This window comes from Hemiscyllium ocellatum, chromosome 5 (genome assembly GCF_020745735.1).
Source record: "Hemiscyllium ocellatum isolate sHemOce1 chromosome 5, sHemOce1.pat.X.cur, whole genome shotgun sequence".
In the NCBI taxonomy this organism is placed as follows: domain Eukaryota; kingdom Metazoa; phylum Chordata; class Chondrichthyes; order Orectolobiformes; family Hemiscylliidae; genus Hemiscyllium; species Hemiscyllium ocellatum.
The window spans coordinates 78363454-78389532 of NC_083405.1; the positions used below are offsets into that span (position 1 = coordinate 78363454).

At 41.7% G+C, this 26079-nt stretch overlaps 1 protein-coding gene across 7 annotated transcripts in view; it reads right to left on the bottom strand.

The window, feature by feature from the left end:
• The window catches only part of tbc1d5 (TBC1 domain family, member 5), a 518645-nt gene extending 499481 nt beyond the window's left edge, over nucleotides 1-19164 (bottom strand). For 3 of the 7 annotated variants that reach the window (XM_060824878.1, XM_060824879.1, XM_060824882.1), the window contains exon 1: nucleotides 19039-19152. The gene's annotated coding sequence lies outside the window, so the exon portion shown is untranslated. Of the gene's footprint in view, nucleotides 1-6360; nucleotides 6452-18884; nucleotides 19005-19038 lie in introns of those variants that run through there. The other 4 variants (XM_060824880.1, XM_060824884.1, XM_060824877.1 and 1 more) reach the window with 4 other exon arrangements.
• Between the last annotated feature and the right edge of the window lie 6915 nt (nucleotides 19165-26079).

Consider the following 26079-nt stretch of genomic DNA (forward strand, 5'->3'; position numbering starts at 1 on the left):
CAATGACTTTCCTTCCATCATAAGATCTGAAGTGGGAATGTTCACTGATGATTGCACAATGTTTAGCACCATTCGGAACTCTTCAAAAAAACTGAAGCAGTCCATGTTCAAATGCAACAAGATCTTAACAATATCCAGGCTTGGGCTAATAAACAGCAAGTAACATTTGCACATGGCTATGACCATCATGAATAACAGACATTCCAACCACTGCCCCTTGGCAGTCAACAGTGTTACCTTCTCTGAATCTCCCACTAACAACATCCTGGGGGTTATCATTGACCAGAAACTCAACTGGACTCAGCAACTAAACACAGTGGTTACAAGAGCCGGTCAGAAGCTAGGAAAACTGTGGCGAGAACTACCTCTTGACTCCTCAAAGCCTGTCCACCATCTACAACACACAAGTCAGGAGTGTGATGGAATCCTCCCCACTTGCCAGGATAAATGCAACCCCAACAACACCCAAGAAGCTCAACACGATTCAGGATAAAGCAGCTGCTTGATTGGCACTACATCCACAACTTTCCACTCCCTCCACCACCGATGCTCAGTAGTAGCAATATGTTCTAAAAGCTGTTCTGCAGAAATTCACCAAAGATCTCAGACAGCACTTTCTAAACCAGTGACTACTTCTATCTAGAAGGTCAAGGGCAGTAGATATATGGGAACACCACCACCTTCAAGTTCCCCTCCAAGTCACTCACCATCCTGACTTGGAAATATATCGCTGGGTCAAAATCCTGGAATTCCCTTCCTCATGGTATCGTGTGTCAACCCACAGCAGGTGGACTGCAGCGGTTCAAAAAGGCAGCTCTCCACCACCTCCTCAAGGGCAAACAGGGATGGCCTATCAATGCTGGCCTGCCAGCAACACCCACATTCCACAATATGAATAAATATATTCAGTACAACACCTTTGATCAGAAATCTGGAAGATGTATGGGAAATCTTTGTAACTTATTGGGGTTTCAGTGATTTTGAAAAAAAAGCAGCCCAGCATGAAAACATAAATGGCAGCTTCAAGTACAATTTGAGGCCAAATGTAGGAGGGATGGAAAACGTAGCTAAGATGATCAATAACATTTCTCAAATGACAGGGCCAAACCTAAAATTGCGTTTAGGCAAACAGTGGCTTCACAAATTCTTTTGATGGACAGTTTTCCACCAGAATGCACACTGATTTAAGAAATTATGAAGAGAATATGCTGTTACTTTGTATTAAGCCACCTGCACAGTACACTTTATATCCGGAACACTGACATTAGATTTTGTTTAAAAATGAGTTGACCTCCTCCTGGGGATTGATATGGGAGGAGCAAAATTTCATTGATAATCACAGAAAGCCAAAGTGAAGTTAAACAAACAGAGCACAGTCAGAACTATTAGCTCCGCACAGTTATCCAGTATGTGTGGCGACCACAGCAATGGCAAAACAAAGTCAGTCATTAGGGCTCAAAGTAATAACAGAAGCAGAAACTTACTTTAAATTTGGGGATAATTCAAAAGCATTAAGCAAATATTTTTTAACTGAAGTGCAACAAGCAGATCCCAAGTTAAACATGTTAGAACTATCAGCCCACAATTAAACTGAGACCAAGGTAGTTTGGAGCGTAATAAAGAAGTAATGGTTATTTATCAAGTAATGTTATTGCTCAGTTCCTATAAAAAATAGTGGGTAGTATATAAAATTCCTACAGCAGGACATGTAGGAATACAGAAAACTCAAGACATTGATATATCAGCTGTTTTTTACTGGGTAGGTCTTCATAGTGCAGTTTTATAAAACATGCCATACAGTTGCCATGAACACAAAGAACTTTACCATGAGTAAAGCATATTGTTGTGAAAATTCCTACGATTGGGACAAAAGTCTGAATTTTCTATTACTTGCTGCTAGAAGCTTGCCAAATTAAACTACATGTTCAACCTATTCAATTAATTTATTAGCCATGAGATAAGAAAGCCATTAAGGAAGATTCAAGGAAGACTTTTTTAAGACAAAGTATATCAGGTAATCAGAATAGTGGAGGAAGACAGCATGAGAGAGAAGAAAGAAGACACAGACTGAATTTCTTATTATCTAGTAAGCCAAAACTGAACTACTCGAACAGTCAGGCATCATATGCGCATAATTAGAGGAAGAACAAAAGAGCTTAGTGTGGTTACTTATGAAATATAAGGAAATCTAAAATGATAAACTAGGTTGTACAAATTAGCTAGGCATGATATCGATATCAGGAGATATGGACTAAAGAAACAAACCCTTATTACTGAACTCCTGGAAAATAAGCACTGGTGAAAATGGGCACTCAATACATGTTAGAAAATCATGATGTGGCACAGTGGTAATATCCCTGGCTTAGAATATCTTGGTTCAAGTTCCAGTTGCTGTACAAATGTATCATCACATGCCTAAAATATCTACAAACTCAGCCTATACTACCTGTGGCCTGAACTTAAGGAAATTCATATTTGCCAGGAATTGGCGTAGGAGAGACTGTTAGGTCTGAAGGTTGATAAGTCCTCGGGGCCTGATGGTCTACATCCCAGGGTACTGAAGGAGGTGGCTCGAGAAATCGTGGATGCATTGGTGATTATTTTCCAGAGTTCGATAGATTCTGGATCAGTTCCTGCAAATTGGAGGGTGGCTAATGATGCACCACTTTTTAAGAAAGGAGCAAGAGAGAAAGCAGGAAATTATAGACCAGTTAGTCTGACCTCAGTGGTGGGAAAGATGCTGGAATCTATTATAAAGGATGAAATTACGACACATCTGGATAGTAGTAATAGGATAGGACAGAGTCAGCATGGATTTATGAAGGGGAAATCATGCTTGACTAATCTTCTTGAATTTTTTGAGGATGGAACTCTGAAGATGGACGAGGGAGATCCAGTAGTTGTAGTGTACCTGGACTTTCAGACAGCTTTTGATAAAGTACCACAAAGGAGGTTAGTGAGCAAAATTAGGGCGCATGGTATGGGGACAAAGTACTCACTTGGATTGAAAGTTGGTTGGCTGACAGGCAACAAAGAGTAGTGATAGACTGCTCCATTTCGGAATGGCAGGCAGTGACCAATGGGGGTACCGCAGGGATCAGTGCTGGGACCACAGCTTTTTACAATATATATTAATGATATAGAAGGCGGTATTAGTAATAACATTAGCAAATTTGCTGATGATACTAAGCTGGGTGGCAGGGTGAAATGTGATGAGGATGTTAGGAGATTACAGGGTGACCTGGACAGGTTAGGTGAGTGGTCGGATGCAAAGCAGATGCAGTTTAATGTGGATAAGTGTATGGTTATCCACTTTGGTGGCAAGAACAGGAAGGCAGATTACTACCTCAATGGAATCAATTTAGGTAAAGGGGCAATACAGAGAGATCTGGGTGTTCTTGTACACCAATCAATGAAGGTAAGCATGTAGGTACAACGGGTAATGAAGAAGGCTAATAGCATGCTGGCCTTCATAACAAGAGGGATTAAGTATAGAAGCTAAGAGGTTCTTCTGCAGCTGTACAGGGCTCTGGTGAGACCACACCTGGAGTACTGTGTGCAGTTCTGGTCTCCAAATTTGAGGAAAGACATTCTGGCTATTGAGGGAGCGTAGCATAGGTTCACAAGGTCAATTCCTGGAATGGCAGGACTACCTTACGCTGAAAGACTGGATCGACTGGGCTTGTATACCCTCGAGTTTAGAAGACTGAGAGGAGATCTGATTGAGACATATAAGATTATTAAAAGATTGGACACTCTGGAGGCAGGTAACATGTTTCCGCTGATGGGGGAGTGCCAAACCAGAGGACACAGCTTAAAAATACGGGGTAGACCATTTAGAATAGAGAATGAGGAGAAACTTCTTCACCCAGAGGGTGGTGGCTGTGTGGAATGCTCTGCCCCAGAGGGCAGTGGAGGCCCAGTCTCTGGATTCATTTAAGAAAGAGTTGGATAGAGCTCTCAAGGATAGTGGAATCAAGGGTTATGGAGATAAGGCAGAAACAGGATACTGGTTAAGGATGATCAGCCATGATCATATTGAATGGTGGTGTAGGCTCCAAGGGCAGAATGGCATACTCCTGCACCTATTGTCTATTTTAAGGGCTCTTGTGGCACAGTGGCAGTGTTCCTATCTTGGGACCATGAGACCCGCGTTCAATTCCCACCTGCTCTAGAGGTTTATTATAACAACATGTTTGAACACGCTGATTCGAAAGTATTGAGAAAATCACTTGATTGAACCCACTCAAAGTAGCTGGAGTTCTTCAGTAGCATTAGCTCCCAAACCTAATAGGTTTACGAGTTTCTGAACAGATTACAGATAATTAATTAAATGTAATATCAAAAACAGATTCATACACAATTCTTTGGTGGTAAGATTTTACTGACAGAGGTGGCAGTGCTTCTTTTTTTTATATTAAGGCTGATTTATTGAAAGTACACTAGCAAATACATTCATATCGAGAGACAAGGAAGGAACAGATTTTATTCCACCAAATGGATAATATCAATGCTGAATCATTCCACTTGGTGTTCCAGCTATTTTCCAATGACTTATAAACCAAGCTGTAACCAGAGTTCCTAAATGTGAAATTTACTTTGTAAAGTTCACATCATTTTATTTCCTTCATTTTTTGACTCTGGACTGCTTTAACCACTAAGACTGCAAAAGAATGGCTACAGATTTAAAAGTCTTGTTTCCTGGAGCACACTGCAAATTGCACACAATTTTGCATTTTTCCTGGAAATGACAGATCAAATGACAGATTAAGGATCAACGGGTTGACAACATCATTCTGAAATGAATTGAAAGAAACTGAACATGAAAGAAAACAATTCAAAATTGTGGTTCATCCAGGCCGGTGCTGTTGAGCTGAGTTTTCCTATTTTTCCATCCTTAATATACTTGTGCTATCTGTGTGTGTCTGTCTGAATGTGAGAGGTGAGAATTAAGAATAGGTGGAGTTTAAGCTTGAGAGTAATAACTTAATAATTCACATTTCCTAATTGTTATTTGGTAAAGACAATTTGTTCAACAAGAAACTGTTCATAAATATGGAAACCTGTTCTCTCTCAGCCTGATTTCATCAGTCAGGTAAGTTCCGAATTTTGATTAAATCTTTTCACATTTGTAACAATACCAGGAAACTGCCCTTGTAGTGCTTTCTGTATGCTGGCTAAATAAAAATCTCCTGATACAATGATGAGAGAATTTTGTTCCCTTTCTACTTTGCACATCTAAAATTATGTCAGTTAATATTAAGCTATTTAAAATCACTGACCATTATTGCATTATTCGTGGACTTCACTGAAATTTGCTTCCCTATTTGATTCTCCCACTCTCTCTGACTGCTGGCCTATAGTATACAGTCTATACTACGGACTGTTTGACTTTTTTGTGTTTTTTCACTTCTATCCCTATGTAATGACCTTTGCAAGATATCATCATTCCTCACTGCTCTGATTGCTTGATCAATGTTATGACCACCCCCACCTATTTCATCTGAATACATGATAACTACAAATGTCAAGTGGCTACACCTGCCCATCATCCAGCCAGGTGTCAGTCATAGCTATGATAGCATACTTTCATACCGATCTGTGCCTGCCAGTCTTGTTTCTCAGCCTCCTTGCATTAAGATATATTCCACTTAGCTTTGCAAATTTCACTTCTTTCTTATGTAGCCTGTGTTTTCTTTGCCTTCCAGACTTCCTCATTAGCACCTTCACCTCAGGTTCTCTCCACTCTAAACTACTCAGCAGATCACATTTCCTTGTCTTTTGAACTTAAATCCTTTTTTTTAACTAATGAATATAATTACAACATTTAAAAACATTTGAACAGGCACAGGAAGAGGACAGGTGTAGAGAAGAATGGGCCAAACTCAAGTAAACAAACTATTTCAGTTTAGGAAACCTGGTCAATATGTTGGGCCAAAGGAGTCAAGGTGAGAAAGAGCACTGTTCCCTCTCCATTGCGGGTTAAAAACCTGGTCATCAGGTGCGAGGCACTACCTCTGTTACTACATATGGCTATGGCCTGGCCCATTCCTGCAACTGTTGTGTTGCAATCACCCAAGCTATCTTCCATTTCATCTGGAGATCCAAGATGGGCTGTATCTGCAGGGATTCCATTTACAAATCTCTGGGGGGTGCGGTGCAAAAGAGAATGTACCGAATGTTGTCCTCATCTGAATGTTCACCTTTGTGTGCAGTTGCATCAAGCTGTGTGTAGACTCTTGGTGCGTAAACACCAAATGCCACCATGTACGAAGGTTCTACCTGTCCCCAGTGTCGCAAAGGATGGGACTGGCCTCTCTGCCACAAAACACTCCAAGTAATTGAACTATTCTGCATCACCTGTTCTTTGCGGAGATGTTTGCAAAGGAAAACACCTTCGGCCCCAAGTTCACAAGACCAGAAGTGGTCAGCACGTAACGTCCTCGAAAGCCTGCAGGAAAAGGAGAGGGTGGATCCTGTCACATGATTCCTTGAGCAGACCATCAAAGTCATTTGACAGAATGTCACATCACCATAACTTTCCAACAGGTACCATGACGTCGCTTGACTGATGGTTAGAAAGGCACTATCCGAGAGATATTTCATGTATGCCTGGTCAGTCAGTGCCACCACACACCACCCTTGAAGTAGATGCAAGAGGTGGGTTGAAACTATCATACGTCTCCTTCTGGAATGTGCCTTTGCAAAAGAAGTCTGGAGAAAAATAGTGGTTTCTGTAGAGATTCGTCCTGAGCAGCTCCATAACGCTGGACTCTGTGCTGTACAATCAGTTCCCCAGGATGCACTCTGTGACAAACACCAACTGTGCCTGGAGGGCCATCAACTTGGTGAAACATGTTCTTTCGTCTCCCCTAAACTTGTTGGTCACTTAGAACAAGGAGTTGACCCTGACAGTGTGTTACAAACTAGCACATTGCAAGGTCCTGGACTACATGTTGAGGGACATACTAAAGCTAGGGGCAGCTATTGCCAGTGCACAGTGGGAAAGACCACTGTCTGAGGTCTTTCTGAAATTAAATGGGTGTCTGTTCAGTTATCTCATCCCTCCCCCCCCATTTCAAATGCATGTAAATATAGTCTTGAATGTGTACGAGATGCTTTTTGGTTTGTTTGGATAGAGTCAAACTCAAATATTTGTTTTTTTTTCTTGATTTACAACTGTATAGAACTAAACTGCATTTGTGAATATGAACATAGATAAACACATTTTATGAATAAAGTATACTTTTGAAATAAAGTGTCTGTTTCAGCACTACCTTTCCAGTTTGGCTTTTCAACTTCCAATCTAACTCCCTAAAGTCTGCTTGCAGGTCCTCATTTATCTTTCTTCCTACGTCATTGGCCCAACATACATTATGATATCTGGCTGTTAAATTCTCCCTTCTGAATACCCTGCAATTGTTTTTGTGTCATCCTTGACTCTGGCATCTGCCTGTGTTTGTCAGTCTTATTCCTCAGTCTCCAGACTGGGCTGAAGGGTGTCCTCTGAACTGCATGAGTCTAGGTATGTCTGTTACCCCAAATCTTGAGACTCTGACCCACACCACCCCGCCCCGCCACCCCCCACCCTTAAGTTACAGTTATAATTTCATACCTCACTATTTATCTGTGGTCAGACTAACATTTTGTAATAAAAAGTAATTTCTTGTTAAGTACAAAAACCCAATCGGTATTATCTGTGTTTTTCAGCAAGTCTAGAACTCTCTGGCTGAAAGGGTGGTTAAGTCCAACACTTCCTTAATATTTAAGCAGGATTTAGATATTCATTTGCACTCTCACAGTCTCCACAGTAATAGGCTAGAAGCATATGTCAAGTATAGAATGCAGAAATTGATTGATTCTCTAGAAGAGTATAAAAGCATTTAGAGTCACAGAGATGTACAGAATAGAAACAGTCCTTCAGTCCACTCGTCCATGCCAACCAGATATCCTAAATTTATCTAGTCCCATTTGCCAGCATTACGCCCATATCGCTCTAAACCCTTCCTATTCATATACCCTTCCAGGTGCCTTTTAAATGTTGTAACTATACCAGCTCCACCACTTCCTCTGGCAGTTCAATCCATACATGCACCACCCTCTGCGTGAAAAAAGTTTCCCCTTTTAAATATGCCCTCTAGTTCTGAACTCCCTCACTCAGGGGAAAAGACCTTGTCTATTCACCTTAACTGTGCCCTCATGATTTCACAAACCTCTATAAGATCACCCCTCTGCCTCTGACACTCAAGGGAAAACAGTCCCAGCTTATTCAGCCTCTACCAATAGCTCAAACCCTCCAGCTCTGGCAACATCCTTGTTAATCTTTTCCAAATGCTTCCAAGTTTCATAATGACTGATTAGCAAGATTGAATCTTATGGAATACAGGGTGAACTAGCCATTTGGATACAGAACTGGCTCAAATATAGAAGACAGAGGGTGGTGGTGGAGGGTTGTTTTTCAGACTGGAGGCCTGTGACCAATGGAGTACCACAAGGACCGGTGCTGGGTCCTCTACTTTTTGTCATTTACATAAATGATTTGGATGAGAGCATAAGAGGTACAGTTAGTAAGTTTGCAGATGACACCAAAATTGGAGGTGGAGGAACAGCAAAGAGGGTTACCTCAGATTACAACAGGATCTTGACCAGGGCTGAGAAGTGGCAGATGGAGTTTAATTCAGATAAATGTGAGATTCAAAGTTTGTAAGAAGATTTGTAGCTCGGGTGCTCGTTGTTGTGGTTCTGTTCGCCAAGCTGGGAATGTGTGTTGCAGACATTTCGTCCCCTGTCTAGGTGACATCCTCAGTGCTTGGGAGCTTCCTGTGAAGCACTTCTGTGATCTTTCCTCCAGGATTTGTCGTGGTTTGAATCTGCCGCTTCCGGTTGTCAGTTCCAGCTGTCCACTGCAGTGGCCGGTATATTGGGTCCAGGTCGATGTGCTTATTGATTGAATCTGTGGATGAGTGCCATGCTTCTAGGAATTCCCTGGCTGTTCTCTGTTTGGCTTGCCCTATAATAGTAGTGTTGTCCCTATTGAATTCATGTTGCTTGTCATCTGTGTGCGTGGCTACTAAGGATAGCTGGTTGTGTCGTTTCGTGGCTAGTTGGTGTTCATGGGTGCAGATCGTTAGCTGTCTTCCTGTATGTCCTATGTAGTGTTGTGTGCAGTCCTTGCATGGGATTTTGTACACTACATTGGTTTTGTTCATGCTGGATATTGGGTCCTTCGCTCTGGTGAATTGTTGTCTGAGAGTGGCTGTTGGTTTGTGTGCTGTTATGAGTCCTAGTGGTCGCAGTAGTCTGGCTGTCAGTTCGGAAATACTCTTGATTTATGGACAGCTGGGACTGACAACCAGAAGCGGCAGATTCAAACCATTACAAATGCCGGAGGAAACATCACAGAAGCGCTTCAAAGGAGGCTCCCAAGCACCGAGGATGTCACCTAGACAGGGGACGAAATGTTTGCAACACAAATTCCCAGCTCGGCGAACAGAACCACAATAAACGTGAGGTGCTGCATTTTGGGAAAGCAAATCTTAGCAGGACTCATGCACTTGACGGTAAGGTCCTAGAGAGTGTAGGTCCATAGCTCCTTGAAAGTGGAGTTGCAGGCAGATATGATAGTGAAGACGGAATTTGGTATGCTTTCCTTTGTTGGTCAGAGTATTGAGTACAGGAGTTGGGAGGTCATATTGTGGCTGTACAGGACATTGGTTAGGCCTCTGTTGGAATATTGCGTGCAATTCTGGTCTCCTTCCTATTGGGAAGATGTTGTGAAACTTGAAAAGGATCAGAAAAGATTTACAAGGATGCTGCCAGGGTTGGAGGATTTGAGGTATATGGAGAGGCTGAACAACCTGGGACTGTTTCCCCTGGAGCGTCGGAGGCTGAGGGGTGACCTTATAGAGGTTTACAAAATTATGAGGGGAATGCTTAGGGTAAATAGGCAAAGACTTTTCCCTGGGGTTGGGGAATCCAGAACTAGAGGGCATAGGTTTAGAGTGAGAGGGGAAAGATATAAAAGAGACCTAAGGGGCAACTTTTTCTCACAGAGGGTGGTACGTGTATGGAATGGGCTGCCAGAGGAAGTAGTGGAGGCTGGTACAATTGCAACATTTAAGAGGCAATTGGATGGATATATGAATAGGAAGGGTTGGAGAGAAATGGGCCAGGTTCTGGCAGGTGGGACTAGATTGGGTTGGGATAACTGGTTGGCATGGACAGGTTGGACCGAAGGGTCTGTTTCCATGCTGTACATCTCTATGACTTTTTAACATCCTTCCTACCGGAATGAGTCCAGAATTACATGCAATATTTCAAAAGTGGCCTAACCAATGTCCTGTATAGCCACAACATGATCTCCCAACTCCTGTACAATATAATACTAGATTGACCAATCAACGTAAGCATACAAAATGCCATCTTCACAACCCTATCTACCTGCAGCTCCACTTTCAAGGAACTATGAACCTGCACTCCATGGTCCCTTTGTTCAGCAACACTCCCCAGGACCTTACCATTAAGTGTATAAGTCCTGCTAAGATTTGCCTTTCCAAAATGCAGCACATCACATTTATCTAAATTGAACTCCATCTGCCACTCTTCGGCCCATTGGCCCATCTGATCAAGATACCATTGTATTCTGAGGTAACCTCCTTTGCTGTCCACCACACCTCCAACATTGGCGTCATCAGCAAACGTACTAACTATAACTCCTATGTTCACATCCAAATCAATTATATAAATGACCAAAAGCAATGGACCCAACATCAATGTTGTGGCACACCACTGGTCACAGGTTTCTAGTCTGAAAAGCAACCCTCCACCACCACCGTCTTCTCCCTTCAAGCTACTACAGTATCCAAATGGCTAGTCCACCCTGTGTTCTACGTGACCTAACTTTGCTAAACAGTGTACCAGGTGTACTGTCGAAAGCCTTACTGAAGTCAATATAGATTATGTCATAGGAGTACACTTAAGAGGGAAATCAGCAGGGCAAAAAGAGGGCATGAGATAGATTTGGCAAATAGGGTGAAAGAGAATCAAAGGAATCCTAGACATACATTAAGGACAAAAGGGTAACTTGGGAGAGGATAAGACCCCTTAATGATCAGCAATGCCCCTCATGTGTGGACTGTAAAAGACAGGGTAAAATACTAAACAAGTATTTCACATCGCACTTGTAACGTGTACATAGTATTATGGAGAAGGATATGGAAGATAGAGAATGTGGGTAAATAAATAGCGACATCTTGAAAAATGTCCATATTACAACAGAGTTGTTGGTGCTGAACATCTTAAAATTCTTGAAGTTGGATAAATCCCCAGGACACGACCAGATGTACCCTGCAATTCTGTGGGAAGCTAGGGAAGAGACTGTTGGGCTCCTTGCTGAGACATTTGTATCATCGATAGTTTTCCGGCACCTTGCCTGTGGCTAAAGGTTGGCTAATATGGTGCCACTATTTAAACAAGGTGGTAAGGAAAAGCCAGGAAACTACACACCAGTGAGCCTGACACCAGTGGTGGGTAAGTTGTCAGAGGGAATCCTGACGGACAGGATGTATGCATATTTGGAAAGATAAGGATTAATTAGGGATAGTCAATGTGTTTTTTTGTGTGGCAAATTGTGTCTCAATAACTTGAGTATTTTTTGAAGGAATACAAGGAGGATTGAGGAGGAAGACTAGTGTGCTTTGAGAAGATTTATAGCTCAGGTTGAGGTTCTGAATCTAAGGTGGCTCGGTAAGCTAGAAGGTTTGTTTTCAGACATTTCATCACCATACTAGGTAACATCAGTGAGCTTCCAATGAAGCACTAGTGTTATGACCCGCTTTCTATTTACATGTTTAGGTTTCTTAGGGCTGGTGGTGTAATTTCCCTGATGTCATTTCCTATTCTTTTTCCTCAGAGGATGGTAAATGAGGTCCAAGTTGATGTGTTTGTTGAGAGCGCTCTGGTTGAATTACCATGTTTCTAGGATTTCTCATGCATGTCTCTGTTTGGCTTGTCCTAGGATGGATGTGTTGTCCCAAAGTGGTGTCCTGCCTCATCTATATGTAAGGATACGAATGAGAGTGGGTCATGTCTTTTTGTGGCTAGTTGATGTTCATGCATCCTCGTGCCTATTTGTCCACTATAGTGTTTGTTACAGTCCTTGCAAGGTATGTTGTAAATGCCATTTGTTATGCTTGTTGTCTGTATAGGTTCTTTTAAGTTCCTTAGCTGTTAACGTGTTGGTGGGTTTGTGGGTTACTAGGTTGCAAAGAGATCGGAGTAGTCTGGCAGTCATTTCTGAGATGTCTTTGATATGGGGAGAGTGCCTAGGGTTTCTGGACTCATTTAGTCAGCTTGTTTGGGTTTGTTGCTGAGAAATCAGCGGACTGTGTTCATTGAGTACTCATTCTTTTTGGATACGCTGTATTGGTGATTTTCCTCTGCTCTACATAGTTCCTCTGTACTGCAGTGTGTGGTGGCTCGTTGAAATAATGTTCTAATGCAGCTCCATTTGTGGATGTTTGGATGATTTCTCCTGTAGATCAGTATTTGGTCCTTAAGTGTTGTTTATGCCGATCTAAAGTTCCCAATTGGCTGCTCGCTCTACTGTGACATCCAGGAATGGCGGTTTGTTATTGTTTTCCACCTCTTGTGAATTTTATGCCAGTAAGGGTATTATCGATGGTCTTGAAGGTTTCCTCTAATTTATTGCGTTCAACGATGACAAAGCTGTCATCCACATAGTGGACCCAAAGTTTGGGATGGATGGTTGGCAGAGCTGTTTGTTCAAGGCTCTGCATTACTGCCTCTGCTAAGAACTCTGATATCGGAGATCCGATGGGTGTTCCGTCGATTAGTCTGAGGGTTTTGTTATTGAAAGTGAAGTGCATGGTAAGACATAGGTCAACTAGCTCAATGATGCTCTCCTTGCTAATGATGTTGGTGGAGTTTCGTTATATGCCTTTGGTTCTTCTACTGGTGTAGTCAGTGTTTCTTTGGTGAGGTTGATGTTGATGGATGTGTACAGGGCTGTTACATCAAAGGAGACCATTATTTCATTCTCTTCTATCTTTGTGTCTTTGATGGTGTTCAGGAATTCTTGGGTGAACTGAATGGAGTGGCAGGAGTCTTCTACTAAGTGTTTTAGTCTTTGGTATAGTTCCTTGGCTAATCTATATGTTGGAGTTCCAGGTAGCAAGACTATGGTCTAAGTGAGGCTCCTAGTTGTGAATTTTGGGTAATCTGTAAAGCGTGGTGTGTTGGATGTGTCTGGTTTCATTTTGAAAGTCTGTCTTGGTTAATTCTCCAGATTCCTGAAGTGTTTTGAGGATGGCTGTAATTCAGTTCTCTAGTTGTGGGGTCAGCTATAATCGCCACCTATTGGTAAGTGTCGGTATTTGCAAGCACTTTCTCAAAGTAGTCTGGTTTTAAAAGACTGTCAAGCTTCCCTTGTCTGCGGTGAGGATGCCAATGTTTTTAATCATGTTGAGTCCTTCTCGTGCTTTCCTTTCTTGTGTATTGAGTGCATTTCCTACCTTTTTCCTGCTTAAAGTTGGTGTGACTGTCTGCTGGTTTTCTTCTGTGATTTCATTGCCTTTCAGTGTTGTTTCTAATGCCGCTAAGAAATCTTTCTTGTCTGCATCCCAGAAATTGTAATTTAATTCTCTTACTAAGACAGCTTTTTAAGTGCCTGTTAAGGGTCAGTCAGATAAGTTTTTTTATCCGTGCTTCTAGGTCGTCTGTGTTGTTATTTTGTGTGAGGTTATCGAGATTTTTCTGCAGATCTAGTTTCTTTCATTTTCTGTGATGGTTGCTGTCTAATGTATACGGTTCATTCTACTGTGTCTGTCCATTCATGATCTGTTGTGTTTGTGAGTAAAGCTTCTTAGCGCCAAATTTCCCAGTTATATTTAGGAACAAGCCAAACAGAGCCACACACAAGAATTCCTAGAAGCATGGCACTGCAACCAGAACTCAATCAACAAACACACTGACTTGGATCCCATTACCACCCTCTGAGAAAAAGTAGAGGAAATTATATCACTACAAGAAATGACACCACGAATCTAAGGAAACCTCAAAACACAAATAGAACGCGGGTCATGACACTAGTGCTTCACTGGAGGCTCACTGATCATGTTACCTAGTATGATGACAAAACGTCTGAAAACTAATTTTCTAGCTCAGCGAGCCAACTTACATCCAGAACTTCAGTAAATTTGACAACGTCCTTCATGGAAGAGTGGTTAGTAAGATTAGATTACATGGAACACAGGGGGAACCAGACATTTGGATATAAAACTGACTTGAAGGTTAAAGACAGAGCAGGATGATGGAGTGTTGCTTTTCAGACTGGAAGCCTGTGATCCACAAGGATTGGTGCTGGGTCCACTGCTTTGACATTTATTTAATGATTTGGTTGCGAACATAGAAGGTATAGTTATTAAGTTTGCAGATGACACCAAAATTGGAGGTGTAGTGGACAGTGAAAAAAATTACCTTGGAGTACAACAGGATCTTGATCAATTGGGTCAGTGGGCTGAGAAATGGCAGATGATGTTTAATTTAGATAAAAGTGAGGTGCTGGGTTTTAGAAAGACAAATCAGGGCAGGACCTATAGACTTAAGGGTTAGGTCCTGGGGAGTGTTGCTGAACAAAGAGACTTTGGAGTGCAGGTTCATAGTTCCTTCAAAGTGGAGTCACATGTAGATAGGATAGTGGAGAAGGCATTTGGTATGCCTGCCTTTATTGGTCAGAGCATTGAGTATCGGAGTTGGGAGGTCATGTTGCGGCCATACAGGACATTGTCAAAAAGCGCGCTTTTAGAAAAGCACAGTAAGTCAGGCAACATCCGAGAGATGGAGAGTCGATATTTTGGGCATAAGCCCTTCATTAGAAATGTCCAGGACATTGGTTAGGCCACTTTTGGAATACTGCGCCCAATCCTGGCTTCCCTGCTACAGGAAGGATGCTGTGAAACTTGAAAGGGTTCAGAAAATATTTACAAGGATGTTGCCAGGGTTGGAGGGTTTGAGCTATAGGGAGAGGCTGAATGGACTAGAGCAATGTTTCCTGAAGCATTGGAGGCTGAGGGGACACCGATAGAAGTCTATAAAATCATGAGCGGCATGGATAGGGTAAATAGACAAAGTCTTTTCACCTTGGTGGACAAGTCCAGAACTAGAGGACATAGGTTTAAGTTGAGAGAGGACAAATTTAATAGGGACCCAAGGGGAAACACTTTCACACAGAGAAGGCTGAATGTCTGGATTGAGCTGCCACAGGAAGTGGAGGAGGCTGGTACAATTGCAACATTTAAAAGGCACCTGGATGGGTATATGAATAGGAAGAGTTTGGAGGGATATGTGCAAAATGCTGGCAAATGGGACTAGATTTATTTAGGATATCTGGATGGCATGTTGGATGAAGGGTGTGTTTCTGCGCTGGATGAAGGGTGTATTTCTCTGCTGTACATCGCTGACTCTCAGAGTTAGAAAATGTCATTAGTATGGTCAGGTCTTTGTTGACTGGCATGGGCATGATGGGCTGAAAGGCATTTTACAACAGAAAAGGAAATTCTGGGAATGTTACTCAACGTTAAATACTTTGATGTTTATGTCCATCATGACCATAGGACCACCTAGTAACTACTGGTCACAATTCCTTGGCCTTTGTAGAAAAGATCATAAGTCAGAATGCTGACATTTTTTGATGGAGTTTGCTGATTGTAAAGCTTATAATAAAGATTTGTTCATATTGCTAAACTTGATATATTACTAATGCTCTATGATGTGGATATTGTTGAGGCTAAGTTTTGTATAACAAGTGAATGAAGGTGAATGAATGCAAGTCTTTTTTATATTGCGGGTTTTCATATCTACGTTATAACGAACATTTGGAAATTGTGTCTTTTCTCCTGGGGCACAGGCATGTTGGGAACACATTTATCTTCACAGCCTATGAAAAATCTGGAAGCTATCAAGTGGTTTGGACATTTTCAGAACTGTAGAAGATTTACCATGTGTTTTTTTTTCCCAACGAAATGAAGTAAATCATTTAAATGTGTGCTATAGGCCACTTGCTGTTTTTAGAAAAACAAAAGTGGCTTTCAAGAAATCAGGCTAAGCTTTGAAGGAGACGTGATTCTTGTGGTGCAGTGGTAACATCCCTATCTTTGAGCCAGGTAGCCCATATTCCAAAGATGTGCAGTAATTGCTGTCAATAGGTTGATTAGAAAAATTTTTTCCTCCCAAGGAGACGAAATGAAATTATTGGTTCGTCATTACTGTAAATCTGGTTTTCCAATGGCTATAGGGCCTCTGTGCTACTAGTTGCCTAATAACCTCTACTGGACTTAAGTCTATAAAACAAAAACCTAAGTAGTCAATAAGGAAGGCGCCTCAGATGCTGCAGGTCTCTCATTTTTCTCAGAAGTTCCTGGGAGCTAATACATTTTTCAACTGCTAGTATCTTTGACACATTTCTCCTATCAGTCTACAACTGCACCAAATTCATTTCATCAACAGGAAACCCAATGGTCTGTGGGAAATCATCATATTCTATCCTTTGATTTCCTGTTTTTGCCATTTGTTTCAAACACAAGTTTTGTTTCTAATAAACTCATTACTTCCATTAAAAGCTTGACTGCTGGTCCACGTTAATTTCAATTACACAAAATACAAAAGGAATCTAAACAAGCAAGATAAATTCACAGATCACTGACCACACTGCAAACATATGTGGTGTGCGTGACCATTATTTATGTCATACAAATTACACTAATCATTAACATATATCTCAATTACAAATCCATCACTTAAACTCAACATTCCAATTACCTGGCCGGTTCAAACAACTGCTCGGACTTTGTTAAAGTGAAATAACTTGTGGTTAAGTCGTTCCAGCCAATCCCACGTCTTTTAGAACTGCTGTGATTCCTTATTACACCCGATTTTTTAAAAAGTCACTCTCTGTTACAGCCCACTGAAACATAAGGCTGTACTTGTGTGCTATAGTGGTGAAACACCCCAGAAGTGAAACTAACCAAATCATTGTGTACATTAGCTCTATTGGCTCTTCATACCTTAGTAAAATGAAAAGCTTTTGTAATGTATAGTTGGCTAGAGCAAGAGATGTTTTGCATAAATACAATGTAAAAATACTGTGACAAATTATTTCCAACAAGATACAGTGCATCTGACTTTTCAGGCTCTATTGTTCAACTACGTTAAAGCCTGCATTTAAACAAAAAGGCAAATTACTTCTACATAAATGTTTTGTAAATTTCTTGTGAGCACCATTATACTTAATTGCTTTATTTCAGAGTGGTTGGAAGCAGGAGAGAAGGAGAAAGACAAAGTTTTGTGCAATGTAGAAATTATTTTATTCATTTTGCCTGCTATTTGCAATGGTCAACCAAATTCACACAATACAAGAGAACTGTAAATCAAATTCATTTTTGAAAGTTATCTTCTCTCACTGCCTTTCTGGCAATCTTCCACTCATTACAATTCACTATGTGAAAACAACTCCCTTTTTTTGTCAACTATCTCAAATCTATATGCTTTAGTTCCAAATCTTCCACTCAGTGAAAACAATTTATCCTTAGACTATCAGAATTCACCCTAACTTCTGTACATCACCATTATATTTCCCATTGACTGTGTTCTAAGGTAAACAACGCCAATGTCTTTAGTTTCTTCACTTAACTGAAGTCCTTCACCATGGTATGATTCTCCTCTGCGTATTCCCAAAGCTTTGACATTGAGTACATGGTTTAATTTACAATGCAAATGTGGAATTTTTCAAACACAAAATTGAGAAAATGTGCCTGTATGTACAATATGAAGAAATCCATTAGTGCTACTTAAAGTTCCATTTATGAAGGAACTGTGCATAACATAAATAGGAGAAAGTGAGGACTGCAGCTGCGAAAGAGTCAGAATTATAAAGTGCTGTGATGGAAAAGCATCAGAGGAGCAGGAGAGTCGACATTTTGGGCATAAGCCCTTCTTCATGAATGCTGAACATAAATAGTCATTCAGTATCACAGAATACTGAAACATCACTTGGCCTTACTGATACATCACGATATGTCAAAACTCATTTTAAAAACCTAGTTGGTTAACTTTTACACCTACAAAGTACAATGCAGTTGCATTGACCGCAGTTACAGTACAAGCGTACACAATGTTTCTCAAAATTGAACTTCTATACAATATCCCATTAAACTGGTTATATGTTACAGGACACAGCTGGATTACGATAATGCAACACAACCTCCCTGAGAATGCGGGAGTAAAACAGAAATGTTTCATAACGGATATAAGGAATACTGTCAAATACTGCAGCTTATTTTCTACAATGCACATTAAGCTAAATCCATAATATAGACAGTGAAGCTTTAAACTGTTTACTTTTAAAGCTAACTCTATTGATTAAACAAAAATCACTTCTTCATACGTGTACCCATGTCTCCTTAGATCTAATGATGAAAATGAACTAGCATTTGAGTCAAGGCTTCCACATATAAAATTTCACTTGAATGTATTGCATTAATTTCAGGCATGTTAATTTCAAGTAGTAGAAACATACATTTGCTTTAAAAATGTAACTGGGTTCATAGTATGATTAATTTTAACCCTGTTCAAAAACAACCCTTCATTCGCAAGAGGGACTGATGCCAGACAGAAAAATGGAAATGGGGTCGCCGAAGTGTTTGAGGGAAGTGGGGAGAGGGTTAATTTTATTTTCTTCCAGTTTGTTGAAATTCCACCACCTCTAACTCGGCATGTCAGTGGCATTTTCATCACATCAAGGTTTCACAATTTACGGGGAAGCAAATGTACAGTGTTAGAACCAAGAATGATTTATCTTCAGAGCTCACCTCCGGCTCTACTCGACCTCAGTAAAAGCCTTTAAGTCTAGGCCTGACAATATGTCATGGGGCGTTCAGCAGTCTTGCAATGTTTAAGCGGACGACCCCCTTCCCCCGCCGGGACCCAAGCCCTCTGAGGCAGTAGGCGATGCTGTTTGTTTACCTGGTCCGCCGCACGGACTCCGCCTCCTTCAACCCCGTCCCAGTGACAAGAGATTGTAAACCCGCGCCACCGCCGCCACCACCAGCCAGACGACCGGCACAGCGCCTGCGCAAAATCACGCCGCCACCAGCCAGACGACCGGCACGGCGCCTGCGCAAAATCACGCCGCCACCAGCCAGACGACCGGCACCACCAGAAGCCAGACTCCGGGTACAACGCCTGCGCAAACTCGCGCCACCAACAGCCGTAAAACTGCACGGCGCCCGCGCAGATCCACACCACCCTGGCAGCCAAGGCAGCACTGCGCCTGCGCACTTCCGCCAGCCAACCAGCACGTGAGTGCGCATCAACGTGCGGCTCCCACCGTTAGCTAAATAGCGGAACCTTTGTGCAGCCTCTCGCAGAGACAATGACGTGGGAATGGTGTGTCTGTCATTGAGCGTGCAACACAAATAATCCTCACCTTACATTTGCACCAAAAGTAAATACATACAGCATTCAGAGAATACTTAGACAGTCCTACTGGCGATCTGCACACTCTGATGACAGATGACATGCCATCAGAAAGATGTTGCCTGAACATCATCATACGCAGATGGAGGTAAAATACAGGGTGTGTAACGCATGAAAGTGCTAGCTGTGGAATCCAATACAACCTTAGAGTACACATGAAAGAAGTGAAACTATCACTGTATTCTAACAGATGAAAGGCTTAACAGACAATCAATTTTTCAATGTATAATTTCAGTTACATCACACTGTAAACTTTTGCTATAAATTCTGTGTTAGGATTGAGCCCTCCACTATCACCTGATGAGTGAGTGTCGCTCCAAAAGCTAGTGTGCTTCCAATGAAACCTGTTGGACTATAACCTGGTGTTGTATGACTTTTAAACTTAGAGTAAGTAGCACACACGAGAGCATCAACCTTCATTATCAACCACCATTCTAGTCAGCTCTGCATCTCCATGGTGGAGGCACTTATGTTAAGCTTTCAAGGTAGTTTCCAATACCTTATGGGGATTGATTATTATCCATAGAGTTCTAGACCGAAATGTTTCCAGGGTTTCAGGATATCAGTAGTGCTTTTAAAACAAAAGCCAAAGCATTACAGTTGCTAGAAATTAGAAACAAAATCAGAAATAGCTGGAAAAACTCAGCAGGTCTGGTAATGTCAGATTCTTTTTTCTGAGATCTTACACATTTGATGCAACTGCAACACACCAACTTCTGTGAACAGTAACCAAATTTTATTAATCACAGTAAAGTACAAGCTTTGTACAATGCTTGCGAGGCATGGCCAGGGGTGTCCCTCTGGAGCAACCTTTAACACACCTCACAGAGCTTACAAGGTCTTGGCAAAAGCACTCTGAACAAAAGAAACAGTCCTTTCATCATACAAAATCCTTACATCACAGTAATGCCCTAAGACTACCTCCAGTCACTCCCTCACAATCACATGCCACTCAAGATACAATGTAGTGACCACCTCGCCTCCAGAAACAACTTCATGCAAATCATCCCTTAGTAGTCAAATCTGTTGCAAATCGTTTTTTGTAACTATAGGATAGGAGTCAAATTCCAACTGTAATGTTCTGATTGATTTCTGGATGAAAATGTAAATCATCCCTGAATGGCAAGGAAATGGCCGTGTAAACCTCCCACATTCCACCTATAAGACAAAGACACACCACCCTACCCCCGGGGCTTTCAATTTCTTGCAGACCAGCAGAGCAAATTAACTCTTTAATATCACATTCCCTCCTTTTATCATTCCATGATAACCACCTAAATGACAGTACCACTTTCTTCATAAGAATCTTATTGCCAGTACTTAAGTTATCGACACACAACATACAATGACAATTACAACAAAAATGACTAGTCCATGCAGTACATAAAATCTGCAGCATCCTCCCGCGTGGAAAAAAAATCACCAGTAAAGTTCTTAAATCCACAGTCCATAGTGACCACTTCACCCTGTCCAAGTTGAGTGGAAATAAGCCAGTTATCCAAGATCTCCTTCAGTAAAGTCCAATCTGAAAATGAAATCCAGTCTGCCCTTGCACACCACTCCACAGAGAAAACTGAATTCTTGAATGAGGGCAGTTAAGTACTTTAAAAAAAAACTGCCGAGACTTCCATCCTTGCGGAGGCACTTCAGAGGAGAATACCAGCGCATATGACCGTGAAGTGCAGCACCTGCAGCTCCAAGTTGAGTCAACGCAGCATTCTTTGCTGCTTTAGCTCCTGCTCTGCTGTTAACTATAACAAAGCCAACTGGCTGTTTTGATGTTAGCTTGATTAGTGAACCTTCATATCCCGTAAATGATCGAAAGAGAAGGTAAAACTCAAGTGGTTTAATGTCCATAGGAAGGCCACTGACAAAAAGAATAGTGACCTCCTCATCACTGTTGTTAGCTTCTTCACTTTTCATGCTCATGACTGAGGATCTGATTGAATCCGTTGGATCAGTTTGTGGAGGGGCGGGCAGTAGTCTGAAGGTGTGCTTTACCTATAAATGGAGAAACTCTACAGACAATGTTAGCTGCTGAAAGTATCTTTGCATTTCCTCTCTCATTCCTTCCTTGCCAAGGTGGTTATCGGTGTGAAGACAGTCACACATTTAACTACACTAAATTGTGTCTGCTTATTTCAACATTTTTAGTCATCTTGAAGTCTGTTACTCTGTTCACTATTTATGACATTATCAGGTTTTATACAATCCATAAACTTCTAAATTGTACTGTATAAACATTAGGTCTACTGCTCCAACCCTCATTTCGGGAACTCCGACCACAATGCCGTGTTTCTTCTCCCAACTTAGAGGCAAAAGCTCAAGCAGGAGACCCTCTTGTGGATACCGGTCCAGTGCTGGTTGGAAGAGGCAGAGGATCAACTCTGGTGCTGTCTGGAATTGGGGCCATGTTCAAACAGTCTGCAGGTACCACCGTCATACGTTTTATCAGCAAGTGTGTGGAGGAAGTCAATCAGGGTGTTCCCCATCAGGGAACCCTGGGTGAATAAGGACAAACAGAACTTGCTATAAACCAGGTGTGAAACCTTCAGATTAGGAGACCCACTCAAATTTAAGGAATCCAAATATGGCCTTCGCAGAGCCATTAAGACAGCCAAGGACCAATACTAATCCAAACTAGTGACCCAGACAGGCACCCTGCGACTATGGCAAGGACTGAATGATATCACAGGTTCTAAAAAAAAATAGTACAAGTTAGCAGACGATGACACATCCCTCGCAGTTCATCTCAACGCCCTCAATGCTCACTTTGAGCAGAATTTCGCCGAAGAGGTAGTACCTATTCCAGCAATTCCTGACGAACCTCTCCCAACAGTCACTGCATCAGAAGTCAGATAAGTTTTCTTTCATGTAAATCCAAAAAAGGTGATGGGACCAGAAGGAGTACCAGGCCATGCACTGAGAGCATGTGCAGATCAACTGGTAGAGGAACCTTTCTGGAGGAACCTTTAAGACACACCTCGCAGGGCTTACAGGGTCGTGGCAAAAGCTGTCTCTGAACAAAAGAAACAGTCCTTCCATTATACAAAATCTTTACATCACAGTTAGTAATGCCCACAAGATAACCCTCAGTCACTCCTTCACAGTCACATGCCACTCAAGATACAATGCAGTGACCACCTCACCTCCAGAAACAAAATAATGCAAATCATCCCTTAATGGCAACAAAATGGCCATGTAAACCTCCCACATTCCACCTAAAAGGTAAAGACACATCACCGTACCCCCGGGGTATTCAATTTCTTGCAGATCAGCAGAGCAAATTAACTCTTCAATATCACAGTAGCATCCATGGAGAGAAAGTAAAATTAATGTTTCAGGTCCAGTGCTTCTTCTTCAGAACTGATTGTCATGAAGGAAAGGTATATATGTTGGAACTATGGTGGGAGAAAAGGAAGGAATAGAAAAAAAGTGGCATCCAGAGAGAGGAACAACAGTTGGGCAAACAAAGGAATGGGTAAAGGTCAGCCTGAAGGATCAATATTTGCTGATGGGGACCATTGGTGGCTGACAATGGGTTGGTAGTGATCGTAGCCCATGTGCCGACAAAGCCTGGTGTGTGGGGTTTTGGGAAGGACATTGGAAAAGTGCTCAGTCTCTAAAATTATTGAACTCAATATTGGGTCCTGAGGCCACAGGGTCCCCAAGAGAAAATGAGATGCAGTTCTTCTAGCTTGCACTGGCGTGCTACAGGGAACATGTTGGTGTGTTGAAGTGGCAGGCAACAAGAAGCTCAGGCTCATGTTTGCAGACAGCATGTAGGTGTTCTATAAAATAGTCACCCTGTCTCCCTTTTGTCTCCACAGTGTACAGCAAACCACATTGTCTCCCTTTTGTCTCCACATTGCAGCAAAAGCAGAAGACTAAATTGAGTGAAGTGAAGGTAAATCACTGCTTCACCTCAAAGGTGTGTCTGGGCCTTGGATAGTGAAGAGGAAGAAAGTAAATGTAAAAAAAAAGAAAGGTGTGACACCTTCTGCAATCACCGTGGGGGTGCAGAGGAGTGTTGGGAGAGGAGGAGGAGTGGGCCAGGATGTCCTGGAGGGAATGGCCCATGCTGAGGTCTGACAAGGAGGGAAAATGAATATATGACTAGTTGTGCCATCTTGCTGGAGAAGCCAGAAGTGGTAGCTAATGATTCTTTGAATGTGGAAGCTGGTAATTTAGTAAGTGAGGACCAGTGGGACCCTTATCACTGTGGGATGGAAGAGAAGGGTTGAGGGCTGAAGTGTGGGAAATGGGTCAGACATGGTTGAGGGCCCTCTCAACCACACAGTGGGAAATCTTTGGTTGAGGAAGAAGGTGGACAATTTGGAAAACATCTTGTAGAAGCTCGCATCATCAGAAAAGATGCAACAGAGACGGAAAAACCAAGAGAATGGAATAGAATCTTCTAAGTGCTATTATGTTTATTCTCTCACAGGCTAGGAGACACCCAGATCTTGAGGCTATTGACAATGGGATACCAATAGCTAAGTAAGAGAATTTATGAAAGCTATACACACAAAACACTGCAGTTCTGGAAATCTGAAACAAATACAAAGCATGGTGATGAAATTCGGCTGGTTTGACAGCATCTGTAAAGAAAGAAACAGATTATATTTTGAGTCTGATATGACTTTTCAAGCTCATAGTTTCTAGTCAACAGGAGCTCCTGGAATGTTGATAACGGTGGATTCAATTATGGTAATGCCATTCAACATCCAGGGTGTTGATTTGATTCTCTCTTTTTGGAGATAGTCGTCACCTCGTACTTTTGTGCTGCAAATTTAACTTACTTGTTATCAGCGCAAGCCTGGAAATTTTCTCCAGGTCCTGCTCTAGTTAGACATATTCTGCTGTATATGGGCTGCTCCAGTATCTCAGGAATTGTGAATAGTGTAGAACATTATGCAATTATCGAACATTCCCACTTTTGATCTTACGATGAAAGGCAGGTCTTTGATGAAACACCTGAAGATGGTTCAGCCAAGGACACTACTCTGAGGAGCTCCTGCATTGTCGTCCGGAGATTGACCTCCACAATCACCCCAGTATTCATTTGTATGACATATGACTCAAACCAGTGGAAGGTTTTCAACTGTTTGCAATTGACCAGTTTTTCTGGGGCGTCTTATGTCAGATTAGTCAATTGTTGCCTTGATGTCAATCTTCCTTCACCTCTGCATTTCAGATCTTCGGTCTATGTTTGGACTAAGGCTGTAGTGAGATCAGGAGTTGAGTTCTTCAGGCAGAATGCAAACTCGACATCAGTGAACAGGTTATTACTGACCAAGGTAATGGAATTGTAAATGACCTCCTCCATTACTTTGCTAATGATTGAGAGTAAACTGATAGGATGGCATTGGATTGGGTTGGAGTTAATCTGAATTTAGTGGGCAGGACATACCTGGGCAATTTTCCACAAGGAGTCATACAGCACGGAAACAGACCCTTTGCCCCAAGCAGTCCTTACCAAACATAATCTCAAACCAAACTAGTTCCACCTGCCTACTCCTGACTCAAATCCCTCTGAACCTTTCCTAATCATGTATCTGTCTAGATGTCTTCTAAATGTTGTAAATATACCTGTAACCACCACTTTCTCAGGAAGTTCATTCCAGATGTGAACCATCCTCTACGTAAAAAAATTTGCCTCTTCCGTCTTTTTGAAATCTCTCTCCGCTCACCTTAAAAATGTGCCCCCTAGTCTTGAAATCTCCCATTCTAGGGAAAAGACAACTACCATTAACTCTATGTATACCTCTCACTATTCTATCAGATCACCTGTCAACCTTCTATGCTCTGGTGAAAAATATCCCAGCCTATCAGCCTTTCTTTGTAACTTAAACCTTCCATACCTGGCAACGTACTGGTAAATTTCTTCTGAACCCTCCCCAGCTTGATAATATCCTTCCTATGACTGGGCAAGCAGAATTGGATGCAGTATTCCTGGAGAGGCCTCAGCAAAGCATGCATGCCAAACACCTTTTTAACCTGTCTATCTCTAATGCAAACTGCAAAGAAATACCTGCACTCCTAGGTCCTTCTGTTCTACAACAATAACCAAGGCTGTTCTATTAATTGTATGATCGCTATCCTTGTTTGTTGTACCAAAATTCAATACCTCCCATTTATCCAGATTGAACTCCATCTGCCATTTTTCAGCCCATTGACTCAATTGATCAAGATCCCTTTGGAATCTTAGAAAACACTCTTCACTGTCTACAATGCCACTAATTTTGATGTCACCAGCAAACTTACTAACTTTGTCTTCTATATTCTAATCCAAATCATTTATATAAATGACAAACAGTAGAGGACCCAGAACTGATCCCTGTGGAACACCGCTGGTCACAGCCCTCCAAGCCAAAAAACAATCCTCCACCATTACTTGTCTCCTGTTGGTAAGCCAATTATGTATCCAGTTGACAAACTCACTCTGAATCCAAGAGAGCTAACTTTACTAATTAGTCTATCATGCATAACCTTGTCAAAGGCTTTATCAAAATCCAATCAAACAAT